We start from the raw sequence: 27735 nt of genomic DNA on the forward strand, positions 1-27735 counted from the left end.
AAAGGAAACAGCCAGACACACAGAGACATCAGACCCAGACAGAGCCATTAGACTAAAAGAGACATTATCATCAAAATGTATTGAAGTCATACACAATGTATCTCTACTGTTTATGCAGCTTATTACAGCTATATAGCCGTTAAACCTGAAATTGGCCGAAGCACTGAATATATAATATGATGAACAGAATATTATGGAACTTATTTACTAAATAAGAAAAACATAACAATAAAAAGCACAGGCCCTGATGCAATACCTAGTAACAGCTGATATCATTAGTTGGAAAATAAAGGAGAAATATTGAGGGAATTTATATTGAAGGACATGCTTAGAGAATCTTACATTACACTAAAAAAGTTGGCAGTCTTCCAAGGTGAAAGTGAAATTGAAGATGACAACGAAAGCAGATGAACGAAAAAGGTCTTTAATGTGGCCTGAATGCAGAGTCTCCTCTCTTCTTGTATGACCATCAATCAGAAAATCATTGTCAATCAGAATAAAAAGGAGGCGAGGGAATTAAAGTCCTGGATTTCTCCAATGAAATATTCAACCTTCAGTGAGTTCTTCATATCTTTTTATGGTCTCTTTAAGTTTCTGTAAAATGTGTACTAAAGAGCTGTTTCCAGCTTACAAATATAAATTGCTGTACTCATGAATCACACAGCAAAACTAATTACAGCGACTCAGAAAAAATGTCATATTTACAATATATATTTTATGTTTTTGTACCTTTTCTTATTACATGGTCCACTGAGTTAACCTCCTGCCAAGTCCAATCTTTGACACAGGCCACTCTCACTGAGTTTAAATTCCCATGTCAATTAGCAGTGGAGGAGGATCGGTGGTTAGTAATGATTACTTAAAAATGGCTTCCTGTTGGTCCAGAATTGAGACTTTTACATTGCAAGTACTAACAACAGTTACACCTTTAAGATGACAGAGGTACTGGAGGAAGACAAATGACACACCTAAGCATATCATTTAAGTGTAGAACCATTGTCCCAGCTAAAAGATTGTGTTTTATCTTCCTGGCTAAGCTACTTCTCCCTCTAGGAGACACTGAGACCTGTCTACCACACAATTAGAGTGGACTCATATTTCCTTGCAGAGACAGCAGACTCACAGCTCTCTTGCATTTACCATCTTCCAGCTGTCCTCACCCTCCTCCCTCAGAGCCTCATTTTGTCTCCATCTTTCTTGTGTCTTCTCTCCCCTGAGGACAAAAATACTTTTTACCACCATCACCTAATTTCATTCTTTCTTATTGCCCCTTTTTTCTAATGTAACTTTGGATGTTATTTTCTGTCCTTTATCTTGTTCTAGTGTACAACTTCCTTTTGATTGACTGCAAGAAATGCCTTCAGTTTGCAATAATTCAATTGTCACAAAGTTGAAGCAACAATATACAATATATAAAAGCCATTGAAACCATCCACATATTCACTTGTCCGTGGAGATAAAACCTTCTGACAAACGGCACCAATGCAAAGCATAACCTTAAAGTAACACATCACAACTGATCACAACTGCTGTGATGAAGGTTTTGAGGCACTGGACTTTAGATCTGTGTTCAGCTCTCAGAGGAGATGGCAGTGAGGAGATCATAATTCCTCCAACAGCTGACCGGTTTATGTTTGTTCAACCCCAGGCAGGAGGCCAGAAGAATTACAGAGCAACACAGCAAAATTGATCACACTGATCACAGCACAGCCAAGGGTGATGTGTAACTGCAAAGTGCTCAATAACACACATAAACTGTACGTCTGTTCCCCGAGCTTCTTCTCAGATCCTCAGCCTCTTCTCTTCCTCCCTCTCTCTTGTCTAGCCAGTCTCTCTTTTCCCTGATCTACATTGCTGGGTTGTCTTTTAAACCTCCATCACTGTCTGTGTTAGTCTTGTATCTTCCCCTTAGGACAGATTGTGGCTCTTCGCTCCCTCACTGTTTCCATCATGGCCTCTCCTGCTGTGACTGGCTGCTCCTCATCCTTTGCCATAACGAAAGGCTCTTAATGCCACTTGGTTGGTTTAGCGATGGAAAGCTTTATGCCAGCCAGCTGAGTAACCTCTGGCAGTAAGTCAGTGTGTGAATCTGGCAGTGAATTGTGTCAGGTATCTCTCAGTTACGGAGCTGGAAGCTCTTATTAGCTGATGTTGTATTTCACTGGAGGTCAGTGGCTATATTATGGCTCAAGGTCACTTTCGGTGCTCAGGTCAGAGAATAAACAGTCAGAGAATAAACAGAATAAACAGACATTCATCTTTCAGTTGAAGTGTGTATTAAAGAGACAATGTCCAAGACTCATGACAAGTGACTGTCTCTCTCCATGGCAGCGTGTAAAATACTGGAACTGTGCAACCTAGTGAATTGTTTTCTTGTCTATATTTTATTTTGCAATGGTCTTGGTATATTCAGAAAATCCCAAATGGAAGAGTTTTGGTTTTATCATAGGATTCTGTATTTTGAACTGAATTGACATGCCGTGCTGTTTCAGCATTAAGACATAACTGTGAAAATGCAGCCAACAAGCTGCTCTGTTATACTGTTTCTACAGTCTATTGTTTACTTAACAATAGTCTATAATTGCAGTTACCAAAATGATTGTTTTGGCTAATCAGAAAATTGGAATAGCCCCAAGCATGGAAAATGATTGGGCAACATACATGAAGTGGAAGATGACAGAAAACAGAAGCTGAAAAACACATTTACAGTAGGACTGATTTAAACAGCTGCCTGTGCAGATTACACTTCACTAAATGCAACAGAAACAGACTAATAGCATAAAAAACGTGGGGGGTCTCCACAGTGGGTTATCATGGAGATGACTGTAGTTATTTAGAAATCATGCAGAGGCAGAAATTACAATTATAAAAGTCCTTATTTATTAATTATTCATCAATTACACAAAAGGTGTGCATGTGATGGGGTCATCTATAGCAGCTGCATAGAAAACCCAAATCACCAAATACATCTTTTGTGTACATACTATTCTATTACTTAATTATTATTATGTGTACATACCCTATTTCCTCTATGTACATACTTATTTTACATACTTATTTTATTACTTATTTATTGTTATTTGTTATTGTTATTTTCTTTGTTACATTTCACTTTTCTTTTTTCATGCTGCTGTAACATTTGGAATTTCCCCCAATGGGGGATCAATAAAGGAATATTCTATTCTATTCTATCTCACATATTTTAGCAGCAGAGCCACTTAATCCCTTCATAATGTATAACATCCTTTACTGTAGAAAATAAAAGCCTCGTTACTACTTTATTACATTGAGTCAGAGGAGTCTCAAGTTCTCATCAGCCCACACACAAACATCCAAGAAATATATATATATATATATATATTTATATATATACACATATATATATATATATATATATATATATATATATATATATATATATATATATATATATATATATATCTCCAGTGTACCGTTGCTGTCCTTATAGAGTGTCTATACCTTCATCCACCTCTAGTCCGAATCCACAGTGTGACTATGCTGAGCAACAGAAGAACAAGAAAGATCTGACCTTGTGATGTGGACTTCATTAGTGTTTTAAATGAAAATACTGTAATTGGATAAAAGGTAGTCCTTCTAATGTTATAATGTACCTAATTAAATTCAATACATTACACAACTTCAAGAGATCTAATTAAAGTGCAGATAGCTTTTGCACCTTAATATAGGCATATAATAATTTTAATAAAGCTTCTTAATTTTTTTCCAGATCAAATATCCCCTAACTGAAAATAAATCAGTTTTGCTTTCACATAAAGGGAACAGTTAAGAGGTCATTTAAGTATTTCTCTTAATTGTGTGCAACACTTTCTCTCTGAAGTCCACCATCTGCAGACAGGATGCAGATAATAAAGTATCATTCACTGCACTGTGGTTGTTGTGATTGTTAGCTTAAACAAGTGCCATTCTGTTTGGATTAGACACCTGCTTCAGATACAAGAATGTAAATCTAAAATATTTGGCCACATTAAACTGCAGATAAAAATGAAGGTCTGACCTGAACACAGCAGGTGAGAGGAGGAATGAGGAGGTTCAGTGTTAAAAGCTATACAATTAACCCTGACTGACCTGAACTCAGCAGTGGAAAACATCAAGATAGATTTGCTCCACCTCTACAAAAAGACACAACTGACATTTAAACTGGCTGTCTAAAATACCTTTTTTTCTTATATAGCTTCATTATTCAGCTTATGAAACACATAATGACTTCTGAGTACGGAAGACTAAGGAGCAGTTAAATTTCTTGAAGTTAGTTAGTGGTGATGGAAATTCATCTTTAATATTAAACTAATTCATGAGCTGTAAAGTATGCATTAGTACAAAAAAAAATCTGTATCAGTGTGTAATTAGTGTTGATAAATCCCACTTATTCATTTTGACCACAATCATGTAACTTATCTATTTCAAATGAGACAGAATTTGTAACTAAGTGGTTTTAATTCAAGGAAAACCGAAACATCTGTTGATGTTAAGATTGCTTAATATATGCTGTGACACTTGAAATGCTTTCTAGTTTCACTATTCTACTACTAAATCATGTGCATAAGCATGTTTAGAGCTGTGCTTATATTACAAACAATATATATAAGTTGATAACTACCCTAATTTGTGTGGGAATGTTCTTGCACACTCACCATGCACACATCTGAATATGCTAACTGATAAATGAGGGCCCTGGTTTACACCTAGGTGGCCCAGGGTAAAGTTCCAGTATGGACACAAACATATTTGTGACTATGAATGTAAGTGCAAAAATTTGCTCATTAATTTGCAAGAATACATTTAGTATCTGAAATATTGAGCACAAACTAAGATTCATCAACACCTGTTTGAACAACTCATAGTGTTCATAGTTTGCATTCAATTTGTGATATATCAACATCCGTTTGATATCATCAAGATTCAAACCAACATCTGGCTATGGATATTTAAACAACTGAATATCACATTTAACTGTTAAGAGGCAGTTTGTTTCTCAAACTGAGAGCTGAACCCAGGCTGCCTGGGAGAAAACCAAAACCAAATCCAGACCGCTAGACCATAGAGGATATGAAGACAGGAGGGGATGGCTAGAAATATCCCAAAATTTAATGGTCAGGAAGTTGGGGTTAGACAAAATTGCTGTCAGTACTTTAATACTTAATCAAAATTGACTCCCATATGGTCTAGTGGTCAGGATTCCTAGTTCCTAGTCACCCAGGCGGGCTGAATTTTACTCCCAGTATGGGAATGAGGACATTTGTGATGATGTGCATTAGCATCAGTAAGATTCCCAAATGTGAGTGCTTGATTTCCATATTTGCACCCCTTTTCTAATATTCTGTGAACTATTTAAGATAAATCATTAACTTTTTAAATAAGATCTGAACTTAAGACTCTGGACTGTAGACTTGAGCCTCGTGGGCCGGAATTATCTCCTGGTATAAGGAACTAATGATTCCAAATGTATTAATAATGATACCATTTCACATCACTACAGTGTTATTATTTCGAAATTGACTGGATTTTCAAAAGAGAAAGATATTGACTAAATTGGCTCAAATGCATTTGTTTCGTTTATCTGGTTTGTTCGGGTCGAGATTTGCAGAAAGTGACTCATTGATTTTAGAAAAAGACACACAAACACACACCTGCCAGAGAGCAGCAGAGCCACTCCATCATAATGATTAATACAACACTTCACTATAAAAACACTTTGAATCCCACATATTAACTCCCACTCTGAGCATGTTATTCAAAAGTTACATCATTTCAATTTAAGCACTGATGTGTTGTCAGATGAGAGAGAGAGAACTGCATCATGTCGCCTACTGTAGCTGTCATATTTGAATGCTCTGTAACCGGTATCATTTAAAAGACATGACTCATCACCTCACAAGGCTCTGCAGGAAAAAGTTCCCCAGCACTGGGAAATGCAGTATAACTGCAAGGATCAACAATAACTAACATAACATTTTACTTCCTCTGTTAATTTTTACATTATTTTTCTAAGGTATTAACCTCTTACCTGACAGTAAATACATCTGTAAAACAAGCTCCACCATCCCTAACAAACAAGTCCAAAACCAGTATATCTTAGTTAACATTTAAATAAATACACTGTATCTGAAGTCATGTGGTTGTTATAGAGGTCTATAATTTGGAAATGTTTTATTAAATTTAATTCCTCTAGTTAGTTTCCTCTCATTAAAATCATTCTGCCAAACAACAGCAGTGATGATACATTATCACATAACCCCGTTCGAGAAAGATATATAATTACTGTGGTGACAATGATGCTGTGAATCACTTATTCACAGTAATAACTGCCAAATGACAAGTTGCTGACACATTTAGAAGCACAGCATGATTTTAGTTTTTAGTCTTTTTTCAATCTTGATTAAAAAATGTTTATTGATGGAGCGCCTGGTAGCGCAGATAGTAGAGCGGGTGCCCCATGTACAGATGCCGCGAAAGATCATTAAAATGTTGATTGAAAATGCAATGTTAAAGCAATTAAACAGTGTGCAAAAGTGAAGTGCATCCCCTTTTTTAATTCAGAGTATACTTGCATCACTGACAAATTTCTTCAGAATTTACAGTAATATCTTGTGTTACGAACATCTAATAATCAATTTAGTTGAACTTTGCTGTGTATTAAATGTATTGCATTCATTTTCTTCTTAATGCATGTAGAGTTTCAACACAAGACATTAAAGTTATATTTGCCACCAGTTTCCATCACACTGCTCATTTGTATTTTAGCCTCAGATTTCCCCAATACCACGTTGTAAAATAAACAGGTCAGCAGCAATGCAAAGCAGAAACAAAACAAAGAGAAGATTGAACATTATCAGAATCCGACAATGAAAAATGACTCACAGATGATGAGGAAACTGATTATCAAAGACAAGTCAAGTCTTGTTTCATGTTGGAGTCAAAAGTGCAGAGGCTGTTGGCCAGGACGATGGAATGTCAATGATTTCTGTCTTGACATCCTCACTGCATGTTTCCATACATTATTCATGTCACTGCTACATGATATCAGATCTGTTTGAGAGAGGATTTGAATTGTGTTTTATCTCAGTGAAACAAGCAATAACAACAGCACAGACCTTCTTTTAACCTCTTGACCTTTACAAAGCAAGCAGTATGTGCAGAGCATAAAAACACATCAAGCTGTTTAGGATTAGACCAGAAGAAATCAGAAAGTTGATTTAAAAAAAAAAAAGAAAAAAAAGACGAAGAACAAAAGCAGAACAAAAAGCATGAATATACAATATTCCCCGCTAACAACTGTCTTGAGTAATTGATATGTGGGCAGAAGGCAGCTTGAGCACAGTGGAAGATAGAAATCAGCCATCAATTATAAAGGGAGCCAATTTTACACAACAACATGACTCGAAACCCGAATAAATCTGCCAATCAGAATGTTTAATTAATTACTGAAAAATGCAGCAGCAATCAAGTTTACTTCAATCAGATTCAAGTCTTCTACCCCTTTTAAATCTATGAACGGAAGTGGAGCTGTTTGTTTTGTTTTTAATCTCTAAAACAGAGTTGTGGCAAATAAAATATGTGTTGGATCATATATTTGGAAAGTGTGTCGTTGTTCCCAGTGAATTTAATGTGCATTACATCATCTTTATGTACTATACTAACACGCAGCCCATAGTAACATTGTTTCAGGAGAGGAGAGGAGAGGATAGAAGAGAAGAGACAAAACCAGAGAATATTGTTTTCTTTTTTTTCACCCGGATTTTACTCAACTGTTTCTCTAAGAGGCACCTTTTTGTTTTTTTCTCAGCATCTTTTAGCTTATGACAGCACACTACACAGCACTTTCTCCACTCTGAGCTGTGACCTCCAGAGGATCATTTACTGTGAAGCTGCAGATAATCTGTCGTAGTTTCATTCTGATACAAATGGCTCATGTTGTTGGTCTTGAATTAAGTGTCGCCCTGTCTAGTGATTCATTCACCTCAGACATTCAGTTGATTGGCGTGTTTAAGTTTCATTGACTCAAACTGTTCTGATCAGACGGTTTAATGACTTTTCACTAAAAGACACAAAGTGTAATTGGGATAGATAATGTAAATAGGTAAAGATGGACAAATACATGATGAGTCAGGAGAAAGAGTCAAAACTAAAACACATTTGACTAGTTCAGTTTAACTGCTGTTCTTGTTTGGCTCACTCTTTGTCTTAATTTGACTAATTTACCTAGATTTTTTTTTTAAGAGCAAACAACATGAGATCAAGTCTGCAAATCTCCATATGGAGAAGAAAGTCATGACTGAATGGATATGAGATGATACGTTTCATCTCACTGCTTTTTCATTACTTCACTGCTGTAACCAGAGGGTCAATATAGCAGAGTCTCTTCATAAATGAGGGATATGAGGATGAAAGATAATCAATAGACCTGGATTAGAGTGACTGTGTTCAGCCGTCTGGAAAAACAGCAGCCTCATTAGTTTAAAGTGATGAGCTTTTTGTTTGTTTCTTTGTGCATACTAGTAACACTCAATGTAAAACTGCATTATATCAACAAGAACATTTTTAGATGTAGAAGATGTAGAAACTGAATGCTGAATAGATAAAATGTTTGATGTAAAAAAAAAGAAAAAAAGACAAATCACCAAACTTCTACATTCCAGCAGTGGTTCTTTTTTGTTTGTTTGTTTGTCTGTTTTGTATTTTTCCTGAGCCTCACCTTAAAAAAAAAATGTAGGTTTACATAAATCAAGACTCCTTCTCTTGGTACAAGTTACATAATCGCATTGATCACTGCTTGACATTACAATCCTGCATCAAAAGGAACATAAACACCACAGCAAGCAAAAAAAAAATCCAGCATGCAACAGGGCAAACAAGTTAAAGCTACGAAACTTAGCAAAACGAGAAGAAAGACAGTGGCCAAGATATTCAGACGCCAATTATTTTGTTTTCGATCTGCCTCACATGCTCGTAGCCTGTTCTGAAAAAAAGAAAAAAAAGAAAAGAGTAAAGAGCAGTGGGAGAGGACAAAACACACAGGATGGAGGCAAACAGCCAGTCCTGGAGCCCAGGAGGTAAAACTCATGACACATCACCTTTTAATGTGCTTTCCCCTGGAGGATCATTAAAGTTTAATCTAATCTTTTTGACCACACTGAGAAGGCCAAGCACGGGGTCACTAGATAAAGACAGGAATCCTGTTTCATAATTGTGCTGCAGCATTCAAAATTTCCAGCTGGACTACAATAGAGGACTTCTCTCACTATGATTAGAAATTAAATTTAATGAAGTTTAAGTTCACATTAGCTTAGGTTTCCAGAGGCCAGACAGTGTTTTAGTATGTTTAATGCTGAAGAAAGTTCCTCTTTTAACCTTTCTCTCTCCCACACACACAAACACATTTACAGATACTCACAGACAACCAACATTTAAACTGTGAAAAGAAACCAGTGACTTAACTCCACTTTGTGACTCCCACACATCAGGACACCAAATCACCATCAACCACATGAATAACATGAATGACTATGACATTCTTCTTTAACATCATCATTTATTCACATATTTTTCTAGACCACCCAACACTTTTCAAAGAGCACATGAGAAAGAGAAAGCAACAGACAACGCAGAGAAAGTAACCAGACAGAATCACAAAAGGAAGGACACTCTTCCACTGAACTCCCTCGCACTCTCAGGCTGCATGTTACAATTCTGAGCTGCATAATGTGTGACGTCTTGACAGTTTAATACAGCTAAAAGGTTTTTTGCTGTGCAGCTTCAGATCCATATTGAACACTGTCATGGTCAGACATCGATCAGAGTTACAAAACAGAGAGGAAGAAGAGGAGGAGGAGGAGAAACAGTTTAAGAGAGCCACATGCATCAAACATTCAAGTGTCATATTTGTTTGGACAACAGAATATAAATAGATATGAAAAATAATATATATAATGCTGTGGGTTTTACATGATTAATAAATACTGTAATGATGTGCCAGTGTTTTGTTTTTGTTTTTTGCAACCCTGACTACTATCATGTACTGTAACTGACACTGACACAGGGGAAGAACACCTCTTGTCTGGTGTGTATGTGTGTGTGCATGTGTGTGTTCGGTGTGTGTTTGGTGTGTGTTTGCGTGTCAACATCAATGCAATCCTTTGATAAGGCTGCTCTTATGCTGTTAGTGCCACAGGGTAGAATCCCCAGGCTCCCCAACATGAAAGGCTCCCTATTCTCCGGGGCAGACAACACACAGGTAACTGAGTCTCAAAATAACTTCTCACACTGGCTTCAATTTTTACTGACAACTTCTCCTGAAGGTCTGTAAAGGATGTATGTTCAGTTCAATGCAAAGGTGTCTGACTGAGCAAATAGTAAGGTCAAAGGTGTGTCAGAAATATGGTTGAGAAAGCTGATGCAAGGCCTGCAGAAACTTCACTGTAGAATCGTTTGGAGAACAGCTGAAGCATCCTGGACTTTAATGTATCCATCATGTGTCAGTGAGACATTTAAAAACTAACTAAAGTAATGTGTCAGTCAGACCTTCTCAGGACTCCTGTGGAGCCAGGGGACTCTCAGGAGAAAAACAGACACTAACTGTAACGTACGCATGCACACACAAGAGCCAAGTCTTTGACTGGCTCAGTGAAGTCTGCAGAACAGCAGCATGGTGCAGCTGCTGCCGCTGTGAGTGTTCACCTGTGTGTGTGTGTGTGTGTGTGTGTGTGTGTGTGTGTGTGTGTGTGTGTGTGTGTGTGTGTGTGTGTGTGTGTGTGTGTGTGTGCGCGCGCGCATGTGACTGAGTTCAAACAGCCTTAGTATGTAGAAATGGTTGAATAAAATGATCCAGCACCATCTCAACTACCATCATCAGATCAATGAACAGCATCAACCTTAAATGCAGCACAGTAAGTAGCATTCTACCAAAAATGTGCTTGCTACTCAGCTCCACACAACTTAAGGTGGGTTTCTATTACAGATTATGATTAAAACTTGAGCGATATTTTTGAAATGTCGATAAAACACAATTACAAGAAGACCATGTTTTCATTGAGTGATGTTATGCGACTTCTCTCCTCTCACAATAGCTTTCCAAGAAGCATGGGGATGGAAGTTATAACATTAGCAGGTTTATTTACGTTGCAGCCACTAGTTGTCATAATTTCCAATCAAAGGCGACATAGGCCTGGTATGCGAGCAATAATGGAAAGGCAAGCCCCCGATACCTATATAGCGGCCAAGTATGAGGGATTTCTGGGAGACAATAGTTCATGATTTCACAGGGGAATTGTGAAGTCAAAACTTTTATGTGTGTGAGCAAGTCTTGTAGCACCTGCTGCATCATGCCCGAAGGAGCTAGTTTCTACGAGTGCCTAGCCATAACATCACATGACCTATAACAGCCAAAAAAGCATTTCCATTGCAGTTTTGCGAAACATGGCTTTTTCAAATCGCCTGAAATACCACCTCATGCAAGTGTAAAAACTTTTTTTTCTATAAATAGGATTTTTTTTTTATTGATGTGTTTCCATTTGGCATATTTTACATTTGCAGTTTCGCAATTTGTGCAGTTTGAGGGTGAATGAAAATCTGCCCGTGGACACAGAACAGAAATGTCCTGAACATTCAGAAACAAGAAATCCTGCAGCAGGAAGGATCTCTGCAGACACAGGATGCTAATTAACATTAAGTATGACTGAGCAGGATGTTAGGAAATGTTTCACTGGTTAAAGGGTTGGAAACCTGCTGATTTTTCCTTTGATGTGTATTTGATGAGATTGCAAAATGTTTAAGATTTCCTATCATTTAAAATATTAAAAGTCTTAATGGTTTCTGTAGTTGATGCAGTCATCCAAAAGCTCTGCTTATTACGGGGAATTACCTTAAAACTGTTAGCGAGAAATAGGATGTGAACACAGCATATTAAATTGGTGGTGATGATATCAGCTGTCATCATAAATAAAATCTACAAATTTTGTCCATTAGGCAGGGACAGATTGATGCAACTGATGTGTATTAGAAAAAAATGGTGATATAAGTTAAGTACAACATGATAAGTTCTACTGACACGTAAAGCTGCAGAGACAAACATCTCTCATTCATCTATTTATTTAGACTAAATCCATCCTCTTGTTTGAATTTGATGCAGATGCTGATGTTTCATGCTTTCTGTGTTACAGCAGATTGTACAATTATTGTATGTAAATGCTAAAGAATTCAAGACCAAGAGTTTAGTTTACAATGAAAAATAAGTACCTCTTATTAGCAGTTGTGATTCTGGTGATTGACTTAACACAATTGTGTTCTTTAAGTCATGCATGGATGATAAAAATATCTTGCTTTACAGTCCAGAGCACTGACAGCTATTAATACAGCAACAAAAGCACCTTGTTTTCTGTGATCACTTCTGTCACTGTGTGGCAATAACATCCTGTAAATCTACTTCTAAATAGCAGCCGGCAAAAAAGAGACAAGCACCAGACAGAACCATCACAAAATACCATCTCAGTACATTTTATCTCCATTCTCTTCATGCAACCTCCATACTAGTTACAATGTAGCTAAAATCTCACAGATCTCCCAGCAGGAAGCTATAATGCAGCATACTGGGCCCTAATCACAGACACATCAGCAGATCTGCCCTGCTGTCAGCAACCAGACCTAGGAGCTACTAATGACTATCATTTACAGTCAGAAAGATTCAGCTGATGAGGAAAGATCTCCACACAGACACAATCAAATATTCAGCAGCTCAGCATGATGCTGATGAAACAGCTGCTGGACTTCATGTTACTGACACACAGAAAGCGGAGGAGCCTCATTAATCGTCCAAAAGATTCATTACAGTGTATGTTATGTTTGTGCTTTTGCCCATGGGATGTGACTTAGTAAGAGGGATAAGCGTGAGAAAGAGCAAAGGTAGAAAAAAATGTAATTTCGATAAGCAAACACTGTAACACCTCCAGACAGATTCTGCACAAAAAGGCACAAATGTAACTTAAATGATACAGGCTCAATGATGTGGAAGACTGTTTCAAAAAAAAAAACAGGGTAAAGAGTCAGCCAGTAGTTGATTTGTGTCAGTGTACCACTGTGTAACCCACTGTACAACACGCACTCTGAAAATCACACTGTGACAAGTCATTACACTAAAAAACATAAAGCAGCCCCTTTATCTGTGATATTGCCATAAGCTGTGAACAAACACTTAAAGTTTTCCCCCAAGTCCAACCTCCTGATGTGTTTCAGCCTCATTGTTGACACAAACTACTGCAGCTTTAACACAACAGATTGCGTGCATGACCAAAGGCCCAGTCCTACATAACGTCCCATCTATCATTCTCTGCACTATCTGTATGTCCTCTCCATTCCTGGCTATCATCATGTGGTTCACAGCCCAACTCATATTTGAGGAGCTGCTGATTAAAAAGGACCATCAGACCTGAGGAGACGGAGTGAAGCGCAGCATTTCACACTGCAATGGATACACAAGAGACTGATGGCAAAACCTCTGTCTCTGTCTGCTGCTGCTTCTCCTGCAGAGCAACAGGCACACTGTGGCTGCTCTGACTGACAGCTTTAAAGGGAAATGATACATTGGTGATATGATTGCTGCTTGGGAGCAACAGTAACATTTACTGCAGCGCAGCCTGAGTCTTTAGAGCCTTTTTTAAAATATGTATGAGTTTAAGAACTTAACAACTGCTCTGTGTGTTGGTTAAATCAGATTTAGTCTCTGGGGGAAGTTCAGTGAAGGGATGTAATGGATGATTGTCCGAATGTTTTTCAGACACATTACTAATTTAAATTATTCTAACTATTAAGTGTCTGTGCTTTTCTCATGACAACACAGAAGCCATGCATATTATATGTATCTACAAAAATGCAAGGCTTGCAGAACAGGAACAACTGGCAGCCAGAGACCTTCAGTTATTCTGCAGCAGCATAAATCTAAGCAGAAATTAATTCACTTTGTCCAATAAAGCAAAACTGAGCTAACACTTTCTAAAATGTTTCTACTCAGCAGTTTAACTGGTTTCTGTCACTGTCACACAAGCAGTGTTGATTTAGACCCATTTTATTATTTATTATTGCCAAACTGAATGCACTACAATAGTCACACAGTACAAGGTCAATTTATCTGGGTTTATTTGTCATCTTATCTTTTCCGTAAAACACAAAACTGCAATTAATTAAAGGGAAAAGTTTAAATTTTAACATGTCATAACTTGAGTTCTTTGAGTTTGATAATGTGTAAAACCTTTTCAGACCGTCTTTTGCTCTTGGAAATTGGAAATATATTGGAAATTCATCGAAGCTCAACTGTGTTTTTATAGATGTCTTTCCATTTTCTTTATATACTCAACTCAATATCAATAAAAACACAGAAAGTAAAGACAACAATATACTGAACAGGCTAAAGACTACAATTACTCAAGACATTTGACCAGTTGCTTTGTAAACTGGTTCTGCTGTGAGAACTGTTTGACTGAATTAAATAAAACATTTCTCACCTTCAACTGCTTGTATTTTAAGTCTCCTTTTCTCATTCGTCCCCTCATCTCAGCTTCTCTCTCCATTCTGTTGTGTCTGTCATCATCTATTAAAAACCATTTTGAGCTCTGTGCTGTTTGTTTTTGTTCTGTTTTGTTTTATTTCCTGACATTTTTTTTTCTGCTTTGAGCAACGATGGAAGTCGATTCAGCATCTTTTAGAGGTTTTTTGAGGGATCAGAGTTTCTGCTTGAAACTCTGAGATGAAAGATAATTATCTAACGTGACACATTCTGCTGTTGTACCTGGTAGTCTACTGAGAGATAATAATGATGACTTTACGAAAAGCAAGCAAAAACAAAACTGCATTGCAGAGTGCAAACAAAATGAAACATAATGACACAAAGTAAATTAAATGGCAGGGCATAAGCAAAAGAGAACCGCAGGCTGATCTGACTTCTTTAGCTCGGTCTACTTAACAGGTACTAACTTTAGTTAGAAAAAAGAAAAAGAAAAAGAAAAACCTCCAAAACTCCCAAGAAAAGTCCATCTGTTCTGCACCACCTTCTTCTCCACCATTATTTTCTCCAAATGATATTTTGTCTAAACAACATCACATTATTTAAATGTTTTCATGAATATTTATTGTTGAGGTGTGAGGGAGGTCAATGCAGTTCTACTCCTATGTTTCTGCTTGTGAAAATTATGCAAAACAGCACCTGAAAAACAAATATTTACTGAGAATGAAGGTGACAGTGAAGCCTCATGTATAAAGTCAGCTGGAAGGGATGTCTCAGCGATTTACGGATTCACTCACAGTTCCATGTTTCCTCTCTACTGCTGGAGGCTGCAGCACCACATATCTCCAGCTGGACCAGAGATACTGGGACAATGTGTTTGTGTTGCAAATTATTGACATACATTTTTAAAAACTCCTTAAGTGACATTAATCCAAACTAACAAGCCAGAATTAGGCCAGAAGAAAAAAAAAGTTCAGACTTCACATTTCATGCTAAAGTCCCACAGTCACTGCTAAGAATAAAGCTTAGACTTGCTCTTCTTCCAGATCTCATTCGAACTAATAAACATGGAATAAAAACACATTGTAAGAGTGGAAAGATGTTTCCCCCCATGACGTTTTGTTCTGTGGTCTCAGTTCATCATCTTCACCTTTAATGTGTCAATTATCGATATAGCAAGTCAGAAGTCAAACTGCCTAATGTTTGAACATCCCAAGGCTCGGGGCACCTTCAATAACTTGTGCTATAGGGCCCAGAATAAATTCTAAAAGCTTGTCCTCCCTTTCTCAAACTTCTGAAGTGTGCAAATACTGCTGCCTGCTGTATAAAGAACTGGTTGTTTCGTGCGCTTTATCTTCTGTTATGGTGATCAACTGGACAAAAGCTAGTAAACGACTACTTTTTCTTTTTCCTTTTTAAGTCTATTGTCACACTCTGTTTTAGACTGATCTTCTAATTATATCCTTGCAGTGGCTTCATTAAATGAACACATGGACTAAAAATGTGTCAATTCAGAGAGCTGCACTGAACATCAGAATGTGAAAAATAAAATGCACAGAACATCCTCTGATTTGTGTCTGTTAAACAAAGGTCCTTATGTTTCCCTTGATAATGTTGTTTGTTTGCTTTTTACACCTTATTCTTTATCAAATACATTTATATGACTGACAAGAATTTAGTTTCTAAATTAGCTCTAAATAATCTGATCAAATCTTTGATACAGCTGAAAATAAGGAAAAAGCCTGAAAAAGCCTGATTATATATATATATATATATATATATATATATATATATATATATAGTTTTACAAGTATCACAGTATTGAAACCTATAGTCAGAGTCAAGGCTTTACAAACTTTGAGTAAACTGCTTCAGCAATGTTCATAAACACCAGATGTGTGGTGTTTCTTAGTGTTTCTCTTTCTCTAGCTGTCTGGTGTGCATTTCATGCTTCCAGGCAGGCATGCCAGAGGACTATCAGAGCATGCAGCACAATGGATGACAGTGATCACAGCATAGTAAGGGTCATCTGTAAAACCTCTATAGAGTGCTGAATAAAACATACTGCATCAGATGAATATGTGGCCCTCTCTCTTCCTCTGTACCTTAGTGTTCTCTCCTCTGGAACTGAGTCAGATCTACAGTGCAACGTTGTCATTTAAACCTCCATCACTGTCGGTGTCAGTCTTGTATCTTCCTTCTGGGACAAATTCTGTCTCTTTGCTCCCTCACTGTTTCCATCTTGGTCTCTTTTGCTGTGACTGGCTGTTCATTGTCCTTTGCCAAGAGGCTGTTAATGACAGTTGGTTGGTTCAGAAGTGGAAATCTTTATGCCAGCTAACTGAGTTACCTCTGGCAGTGAGTCAGTGTGTGAATCTGGCAGTGGATTGTGGCATGTTCCTCTCTCCTTCCTGCAGTGTCTCTCTTAACCTCTTTGTGGGTCACATCCACTCCTGGGGCTTCTCCTGACACTGACAGCATGACACATGACATTAACACGACAGACCCTGATGCCATAAACCTGTGGAGAGTGAACCCAGAATGAGTGTGTCTATAGACCTGTAACTGTGTCTAATGTTGGTCTCAACTCACTGCAGTGACACGGCAGCAGACAAACTGAGAGGTAAATATGCACTTCCACTACACAAAGATGCAGCCAACAACAACAACAACAACAACGAGCACTAAAAAACAGAGAATATACAATACCCAAAAATAGTAGCCTTTGCTGCCTAGAAAAAACACATAAGTCACAGGCTACAGTGATCTTTAACTTACCTGGCAACAGCACAGCGTTTGTATTTCACATGAAGATGTTTCATCTCCACCCACTATCTCTCTATTGTAAATTTGCTCTACCCACAATCATCCTCTCCATCTATTTGAAAGCTCTGATCAGATAATGTTGTGCAGATCAATGACTACAGTTAATGAAATGCCAATAAACTCATGGCATTTGTGGTTCTTACAGGTTACCACAGTGTACTGCCTTAGATTAGCATCAAACAGCAAAGTTAAGTGGATGATCATGATCAGAACAGATGTTTAATGTCATAGAGTGCATGTGGAGTGACTCATCACGGACAGTTCAAAGATCTTGGTATAGCTGCTGGTGAGCCAGGCCAGTCTTTAAAACTGCTGAATTAAATATTTAAGTCTTAAACATTTAAGTGATACATGTCACTGTCAAAACAAGACATCTTGGTACTAAAACCTTAAGTTAAAAAAAATTACTGCAGGAAAGAGTAGAAAAAGAAAATCCTGGGGTTCAGCACCACAGACAGCTCCTCATATCCAACAAAATAAAGCAGCGAGTCCACAGTAGGAGGAACTATGGACCATTTGGCTTTTATGGTAAACAATTCATTGATTAAAAATGTATATTTGCCAGTTAATTAAATGTCAATAGACCAAGCATTCAATGATTTGTTTCAGCTCTACTTATAAATGAGGATTTATGGTTACTGTAGCAATGATGAATTAAGGCTGGGAGGACAGAGGATAGAGATATAACCCTGACTAAACAAAATGCACTATTACTGCAGACACTCACAAAGCATTGCCATTTCAATTTAACTAAAATTGTGTGATATGTTTCTTTGGTGAATTACCAAATAAATAACATTACTGTAACTTTACTTTTTTTTAAAGATGCAAGGACGCAGCAACATTTTTAAAAAGTACCAAGAAATACAGAGAGAAAGAAAAATCAAAAAATTTAGATCATGATGGGTAAAACTGAGGCAGTACATTACAAAAATACAGACAACCACAGGAACTGCGCACACTGCAAACACAAGCAGCCTACCAAGCCAAAAAGCCATTAAAAAAATCATAATCACATGTCATCGTCTTGTCTGTCTGGGTGTCCCCCCACAGTCCAAAGATACGCAGGTTAACTGTGGCCAGGGGTCATCTGAGAGGACATTCTTGCTAAGTTAATTTATGGTTGTGTGTCAATCCACCTCTGTTTTATGACTGGAGAGACAGAATCAGGAGTGAATCAAACACCTCTGCAGCATATCACTACCCAACTTTTGTATTCCACTGACTTGATCTGCCAAGTCATGCATCTGTTATGCTCCGACTCTCTCCTCTGTGACCTAAAAGGGCCTTGCTTAATTTATCTTCCCCGTTATTGTATTGCAGTAATGTGTCTGCTAACAAAAAGGTGGAATGTGGTCCTGGCTACACTGCATAAAGACAGAGAGACCATTTTTTCCCCATTAAATGTCTAATATGTTGCTGTGGCCCAGGCATAAAAACATGATTTTCAAAATCTGACTGATGTCACATAATATGTGTCACTTCCAGTATGTCTGACAACAGGAGGAAACATTTCAAGGTGCACAGTCTATACTCTGCCTTCGACCACAGATAATAACATCACAAAGCCAAAGCAACTGCTTACACATATACAGAGATTTAGACACACACAGACTATCTCATTCTCACTCTACTAAAATGTGGGTACTCTGTGTGATGAGTCTCTTTGGTGAATTACCATATAAATAACTGCCACTGCTTATCAAGGTTCATTTTAAAAAGCCTGTGGTGAGAAAAGGAGAGAGGCGCGCGAGAGAGTATACCTGGCTTTTGTTAAAGGGTGGCATTAAAATCTTTTTTCTCTCCATCCCTTTAGACATTATCTCTTTCTTTATCTGTATTTGTGCCACTGTCCATCTCTCACACAGGTTCCTCTGAACTCTACACGCAACAAAATAGTCAGGAAAGTGTCAACTCACTAAATAATCGACTAGATACAAACCCACAAGTAAGAGAGAGAGAGAGAGGAAGAGAAAGAGAGACAGGGAAGGATTCACTTGGATGGATGGTTTTTCTTCCTCAATTTTCCTTGCTGGCTGTCACTATTTTATTTAATAAGAATTATCACTTAACCTGTTTCACTGATTAACAAACTTAGTTGTAGTGTGGAAATTAATCACATAAAATAACTCAGGGCAACTAGGGTTTAACAAAAGCTCAGCCACTTTGGTTTTAGACCACAATGCACTGAATAGAAAGTAAATAATTGATTCAATTAGAGCTACATTTTTTTCAGTTTTCTTTTGTTCAGCTAAGATCCTCAGCTCTGCCCTTAAAGTGACAATAGGCTGAACTTTTGAAATGACTCTGTAAAGTTAACACACATACACTACGTATTTATTTTTGATAAACACGCCCTGTACTTAATATAAAACACTTCCCACACATTAACGGTAGCCAACATTTAGAGACAGCAGGTGATTCCTAATATTCACATTTGTCTTTTTACAGTCACAAAAGTAACACAAAGCACCAGAGTTTCTATACAAAACATCCAGTCAATCAGACTGGAATTAATTAGCTGCTAAATTAAATCCTGCATCTCCCTGATTTATTTATTATATTTTTTTTTTATCCCTGATAAAGCCTTAACCTCATACAGTTTATTTTCCCATTCACCAGAACAACGATGCAACATGAGTTTGACACTAAAGCCTTGGAAACACACACAGGCCCTTCAGATCTAAAATCACATCCTAATGTTGGAAACAGCTTTTTGGAAAATGGGCTGGTCTGACCTAATTGAGGAATCCAAGCCAGTAATTAGTCCTTAATCAATCATAATATTCCACAGATAAATGTCAAGTCCTAACTCCACATAGGACTTACTGCAACAAAACAACATTTTCCTCTGTCAATGTGAACATGCTCTTCGCTAACAATTTAACAGCAGGCAGTGTAACGCCATCCAACATGAGCAGACTCAGTGCCTCAGGTCTTTCTCATAAAGAGACGCTGGGCTTCAGTGGTGCTCCTGCTGCTGTTTCTGTGAGACAGAGCTGCTCCAGTCAGACTCATTTTCTCTCTTTACAGGTTTGCAGCTACAGAACAGCTACAGAGTGTTTGATTGGTTCTTCTCAGCCTCCCCCCTTCAGCAGGAGTCACACTACATCTCCCTGATCTGATGCCGCCTGTTCACAGAAACTCAAAACATTACGTAATGTGTCTCAGTGCTGAGATTGAAACATCTTGGTCTCATATGAGACATGGTGTCATCTAGTGGGGGGATGCTGTAATATTTGTTAACATAACAGACTGTTTCTCGGGCTGTTGGTTGTGCAGAAGGATGCAAATGAGTCAAGGGAAGCAAGCAGTCTTTCAAAATGTCATGAGGACACTTCCCATGTGTTGTTTTTTTGTGGTTTGTTTTTTTGTTTTTGTTAGTAATTATTGTTTCCTGCTCGTCTTGAATTTTGGTGGCTTTGGTAATGTAACCAACATTTCCTTTCCTGACCTTTCAACATCTATTTCAAGTCTTCAGATCAGATTAGTCCAACAATCGCTCACGAAAAGCTGCGCTCACTCAGCCATGGAGGCTAAATGGACTGAGCTGAGGCAGCATTGATATTTAGTCAAAAGTTTAGTATCACGTTAGTGTCAGCAGAGAGACTGTTCTAATGGAAGAATCTAAAGTTATTATTTTCATTAAGATGAGATGGGGCAATTTATTCCTAGCGGAATGTTCTGAATAATAGAAGTCACTGAAAATTATCTTCAGAGAATAATGGAAAGATGTTGGAGGAATTTAAGCATATGTGCAGCTTAGCACCTTAGTACACATTCAAGTGTTCAACATGCAGCATAAAATGTATAAAATATGTCCACTTTAACACAGAGACAAAGGAAAATGAGCTCAAAGGGGTGAATCATTTGTCTATATTCCCTCTGCACTCTCCTCAATAAGTGACAGATCTCACTGTACAAACAGATTAAGTCTATCCCTGACATGAAATTAGAACTAAGAAACTGTCAAATATTTGCATATTGACAGGCAGAGCCAAAGCAATATGAGATTTCCATTTTAATATTCTGTTAAGAAATAGGATTTACTATGACACTTATTGTGTAATAACCTGGCACATGATCTTACTGAGATAAAAAAACATTTTAGCAAATTTGCAAACAAGTTAGAGCAAAGTGATTAACATACTCAAAGACTGTCTGAGGTGAACCTGACATTATATTTGTAACAGACACCACAGTGGCATCATGGTGTTAACGACACAAACTCACCCAGTTTGTGCCCGCTCTTTAATCACAGAGCTGAGGGAATATTTGTAAGTGTTTGCTCACAACCAAAATGATCACTGCAGACAACTGTCACTTCCAGAGCACTAATGAAACAATAACCAGAAACACTCTTACAGTCTGACTGACAGCTGACTCAGGGTTTGATTCTGCTCCTTTCTCTCCAGCTTTGCTGCACTTCATTGGAGCACCTGGTGCCTAAACACCTGAATGCTTTCCCTGAAATACAATCCAAGCTTTAACCATGGAGCAGCTGAGTGCATGTTGGTTTAGGGGGGAAATTATCCAATTTAACACCACTTAGAGAGCTTTTTCTCAGCTCTGTAGGTCACATAGGGTATTACTGTCAACTACGAGAACAGTCGCTGGTGAAAAGCTCTTTCAAAATGCTTCTACCAATTCCAAATTAAAAATATGTCAAAGAATTAATTTTTTTCTCCTTAAAATATTGTGTGTGTGTGTGTGTGTGTGTGTGTGTGTGTGTGTGTGTGTGTGTTCGTGCGTGCGTGCGTGTGTCTGTCAAATAGGACTCAGACTTTTATGGTGTCACTGAACAGAAATCAAAGTCAGTGAGAGTCTCAGGATAAATCTTTTTTTGCACAGTGGCACTCCGATCACAGAGGAATCAAGCTTTTCTCAGCTCATCTTTCCTTCTACCACCTTTTCTCTGCTGGACCATCCTTCCTTATCTGTATAGTTCCTGTCAAGATATTCTCTGCCATACACACTGTGTATATATTGTATACATAGTGTGAGTTAATTGATGCTGCTGCTACAGTCCCAAAAGCCATGAAACCTTTCCCACAGTGATTTGATGAAGCCAATTTAATAATGTCAGATCAAAGAGTGGATGTTCAGAGATCCTAATAAAAGTGTTAGTGAGCACATTCAAAGCACTTCCCTGATGTCATTACACAACAAATCTCTACTTGTGGGCTCTTGTCCTCCTACACACTAAATCCCGCTACGATCAATTCGAAGCCATGAATTCACACAGGATGAAAGTTTCATGTCTCACAGGAAGCCAACATTTTTTAGGCTTTGAGGACTTCACTGGATATGATGCATCATTGAAGCGAGATCAATTAATAAATAATAAATTCCACAATCATGACTTGTGAGGCTGAATAAGACAAGCTCCAAAAGAGCTTCAGAATGCCAGTAAATCATATAAAAAGTTGATTAATTAACACATTTGGCAATATCTACCAGCTCATTACAAATAACTTTTTTTATATGGACAGCAAGCAAACCTGTCCGAGAGAACTTTAGAAATGGGTTTTGTTTGACAAGAAAAACTGTAGCAGAATGAAGAGATTCCAATTTCTGATTATCCAAATCTCAGTGCTACTTTATCTTTATCTGTGCCCTAAACTACTTTTGAGCTTCTAAACCTGCATAATGCTTTCTGATAGTTTTTCTTTTTGGAATGGCTGAGGAATACCTAATCTAAACAAGAACTGTGTGCATCTATTTTTTTTTTTTTTTTACAATAAAGAAGTCAGATCATCCCATCGGTGCTTTGGGATTGACTAATTAATTAAGGGACTGAACAAGATAATGTTTCTCAGAAAATGAAACATAATTTGTCCATGAGTCTTTATCTTTCTAAGTATATCTCTGTCACACTATGAAGGTCATGTACACTGCAGCTGATGGAAATTACATTATGTAATTTGTCCTAATTGATTAAATAAAACCTCTCTGTTTCCCTGATGAACAGGTATATGAAGTTCAGAGCATTAAGGCAGCTATTTCACGATGATAGTTCCAGTCAGTAAAACAGAAAGAGCTTGAGCTTGATTTCATTGAGGGCAGATGCATACTGAAAAGAAAAAGAAAAGGGAAGTCAGTGACCTCAGTAAAGCTCAGAGTGTCTACTGACAGAGACAGAAAACAGGAGGATGAACAGACAAGGTTCTGGTATTGAAAACAGCAAATAATATCAGGACACTTTGAATTAGTTTAATTTTGTCTACTTATTGGAGATGATGATAAAAAGACAGGTGATCTTTGATGATGAAGCACCGTATTCAGATATTATTCATACCTAAGTCGTAGAAAAGAATACACACCTACCTCACAAACACGTTTATATTGTCTAAGGCCCCCAGAGGTTGAGGTTGAACCCCTGACAGCTAAAAGATGTCAGATTCACTGAAGCACAACATATACAGCACTTCAGCTGTTTAGAGCTGCAGCCAGAGAAAGAAAGACAAGGACACTTTGATCCTCCACCTTAGGATGTAAAAACTAAAACCTGTCATTAAATATAACTTATCCTCACCTCAGAGGACATTAGTGGTAAAAATACATGCTGAGTCTGGTCTCTGACACACACTGAGGCTACTTCACTCTCTCTGTATGTGGCTGTTTTGTGTGTGTCTTTACTCTACAGCTCGCCAGAGTCCAGCCTATGAAATATGAAACAACCAGAAAAGTAACACAGAGTCAGAGGCCTCCATCCAGCTGGAATATTCCTAGAAAACTGGTGGAGATCCTCTTTTCCATAGAGCTCACAGTAGCTGTAGAGTGAGTCAGTGTTATAAACACACAGACACACACAGTGTGTGTGGATGAGTTGCTGAGCTGTGCAAGAAGGAGTAGACTGAAACACAGCTAGAAGGAGGAAGCAGAAGCAGCTGCTGAATCTCAAATGTAATGAGACTCTGAGAGAGATAATTTACAGCTTCCATCCTCATCATCTTGGAAAGACATTCTAGTCATGAAAAACATCAACAGACAGCACACTTTGCTGTCTGTGATATTAAAATCACTGCAATCACCTGCTGTTTACCCACCAACATGACTGTGTGGTGACTGGATGGAAGAGTCTGGGTTTGGATCAGGATGGTACAGACAGACAGATGTGAAATTTTGCTAGTTTGCAGTGCAGTAGTAAGCAGTAATTTCCATTATGTGAAACAATTCACAATCTTACCAAGTTAAAAAGCTGCTCTGCTGTGAGCAGAAATGCTCCAGTATCACTTTAAAATTCAGAACAGGCAGCAAACTCTACATGAGCTGAATAAGAATAAAAAGAAGACGTGTGGGCGAGGAAAGAAGAAAGAACAGAATAAAGAGAGTTACTACTGTAAGTAACAGTGAAGGGAGACTGTGGTGAGACACTTTCACACCATTTGCTCTGTGATAGAACAATAGTGGTGTCACAGTTAATTTCACAATGAAAGATTCAGTCATTGTTTTTAAAATCGCTCATTCACATTCAGGAATCGTGAATGAAACACGGTGTATGTTTGGAACATGACAGTGAAATGATTAATTTACACAATGTAGAATGGTGAAATAATAGAACGCAGAACAGCATCACTAACGGCTGATATCTAATTACAAATATGAAAGAAAGAAACTTACTGCAAACCAGTATCCCTTACATGTACCTTTTTTTAAAGGATTCTCTCTCAGTCATCACAGTTTTCTCTTTTTCCATCCTTTTTCTCCTCACACTCTCTCCCACACTCTGCCCCTCTCTCCATCTCTCTCCTCCTCCCCATCTGGCACTTCACACCATCCACGTTGCCTGCCAGCATCACAACACTGTTAAAGTGAATCCAATGCTTGGTCGGGCTGTACACTGTTCTAGGTACTGTGTTCCTGTGTTCCTGTGGGAGACTAAAGAAGCTAATTGATTCAACTCTCAGCTCCCAATTCAGCTCTATGGTCAGAGTGAAAAGTCATGTTCAGAGTGAAAAGAGATCAGTGTGGACAGGCGATGCAATTAAAAGGATATGAGACTCAGTCTACACTAAATTGACTAAAGGAAATGTGACAGTCACTTTCCTTAGTTTCACAAAGGGTAAGTGGAATTTGCTCTTTCACATATCCTAGCAACATCAGGTTCTGATGCTTATTGCTGGTCATTTTCAGTACTACAGAAAGTTGTCTGATGCTGGTAGAAAAGACAAGACAACTGTGTGTTGTTGTCATAATCTTTACCAGTTTTTACTTGCCAAAATTGCAACCAACACAAATAATGAGCTGCAATGCTTTAAACTTGATGGACATCCGATGAATAGATAAGATTTTAGCTTAAAAATGAAATAAAAATCAGAATATTACCCAATGACTGGGATAAATGTCAAGGTGTTTTTATGTATCTTAAATATATTTATCTATGTATGTATTTGATTATGCTAATCTCTGGCAATTTTCTTGCAAATGTTTGCAAATGAATTTTGCTTATTGTCTTCATTTCATGTTTTTTGAGAGAAATCCAGCCAATTTGCTAAGGTTTCAAAGGGTTAAACTGGTGCAGAGGGCATGGTTGGCTGATTGGCATTTAACCAACTCTGTCATCACCATCTTAAACGACACAACAAAGCTGGCTGGCCAGCAACATATGACCATAAATTACAAGCCTGGGCCAGTAAATGACAAGCAGCCAGTTGCCAGAAGGGCCATCAAAGCTCTCTTGCTCAGGATAAGAGCGTGCTGTTGCAGCCTACACCAGGCATTCACACAAAATGCAACAGATTATTGTGTGTCTGTCACAGTAAAGTGCACATTATAGCTTTGCTCTTACAGCTTGGAAAGAGATTTACTTTATGCCTAATGGCGATGAGTCTCCCAACAAAACAATGACTTCATCATGCGTCTTTGTGCAGATAGAGTCTACAATATGTGTGCGATTCCTTCAGCTCTCTCACATATCAAGTTTGCAAATGAGTGCATCTACACCTTGCTGAGCACCGGTTTGTCTCACCCAGGATATTTTGACATTTCAAACACGCACCAAATGCAGATACAATACCCAAGATGCGCAACAGCCAGAAGTCAAAGCGCCAGGCATTATTAGCAAGAGCCTGGTGAACCATGACAGTCACTAACAGGCAATCAGCACTGCCTCAAACAATCGCCAAAAACTACTACAAACTGCGCCATTTCACATCACCACACTTAAATTGAAATCTAAAATAAATGCATCCGGGTAAATGTAAAAGAAATGAACAAAAACAGCAAATCCTTACCTTGAAATCCGAAGAGGAAAGCAACGCCGGGGATCCAAACGCTGTATATCCAGAAGTAATGCATGGCGTCCTTTAATCGGGTCCTCCAGGCAAAACTTGGTCTCCAGACGAGGGTCGGTGTCCACTTGTAGTATCTTGATCACGAAGGTAAGGAGCTATCCTCGGGAAATAAAGCCTCAAAGTGACACAGCTGAGCAGCAGCAGTCGATGCGAACCGCACAAGTGCTGGAGAACCAAACACTGGACCCAGTCTCACTCTGCTAAATGTGTTTGCGCGGCGATCATGACTTGGCCTGCGCTGCCATCTAGCGGTGTTATAGAAAAGGAGAATTTGTTACGGAGGCGGAACTCAAGCTGAGCTCAATGAGCCACTATCCACATTAGAGCAGTGTGTTATCTCAGCAGGGTTTTTAAAAACCGTGTCTTGAATAAATCAAGGTTAATTGAGGTTGCCATGGAGATATATTCCAAGGAGTCTGCGCTGACAAATATTGTTAATATGTTACATGAAGTTGATAACATCAGTTATCCCTGTCTCCCTCTGGTCTAATGTACCACCATCAATTAATACAATTAAAATCAGCTAATTGTCCTATTATTCAAAATAAATATTATTATAATATTTTCTTTTCTTCAGGTTTAACACACTGAACATGCTATACTAAGACTTTTTTTTTTTTTGACATACTATATTCTGACTTTTTTTCCATTTTTTTACATATTATACCATGACTTTTTTCCATTTTTTCAACAGAAATTTTTATTTAATTATCTATATAATTTTTGACTTGCTATACTGCAACGTTTCTTTCTTCAGTTTTCTCGCCATACTATACAATGACTTCTTTTTCTCTTTATGACATGCTATACTATGACTTTTTTTTCTGCATAATTTACTACAACATATTTTTTTTCCCTCTATTTTAACATGCTATACTGTGATTTTATTTTTATTTTTTTTATAGACAGACCATACTTTGACATTTGTTTTCTATGTGTTTTTTTATTAAACATACATTAAGAGAAAACCAGACTATTCCATGATTGGTAAACCTGTTTAGAATTCAGACTTGCAATGTGCTGTCCATATCACGATGACATAAAATGATGTAGATGACATAATTCTGACAGTTAATCATCAAC

The 27735-nt window shown here is 37.9% G+C and overlaps 1 long non-coding RNA gene across 1 annotated transcript; it reads right to left on the reverse strand.

The window, feature by feature from the left end:
* Positions 1 to 26837, reverse strand: LOC148189316 (uncharacterized). Its single transcript, XR_015776776.1, has 2 exons — positions 26593 to 26837; positions 1 to 1213 (listed from the first exon to the last, which is right to left on the reverse strand). It is a non-coding gene; the product is annotated as an uncharacterized LOC148189316 (long non-coding RNA).
* Positions 26838 to 27735: the final 898 nt, after the last annotated feature.

Source organism: Plectropomus leopardus, chromosome 6 (genome assembly GCF_026936395.1).
Source record: "Plectropomus leopardus strain MGB_pleo_1.0 chromosome 6, ASM2693639v1, whole genome shotgun sequence".
In the NCBI taxonomy this organism is placed as follows: Eukaryota; Metazoa; Chordata; class Actinopteri; order Perciformes; family Serranidae; genus Plectropomus; species Plectropomus leopardus.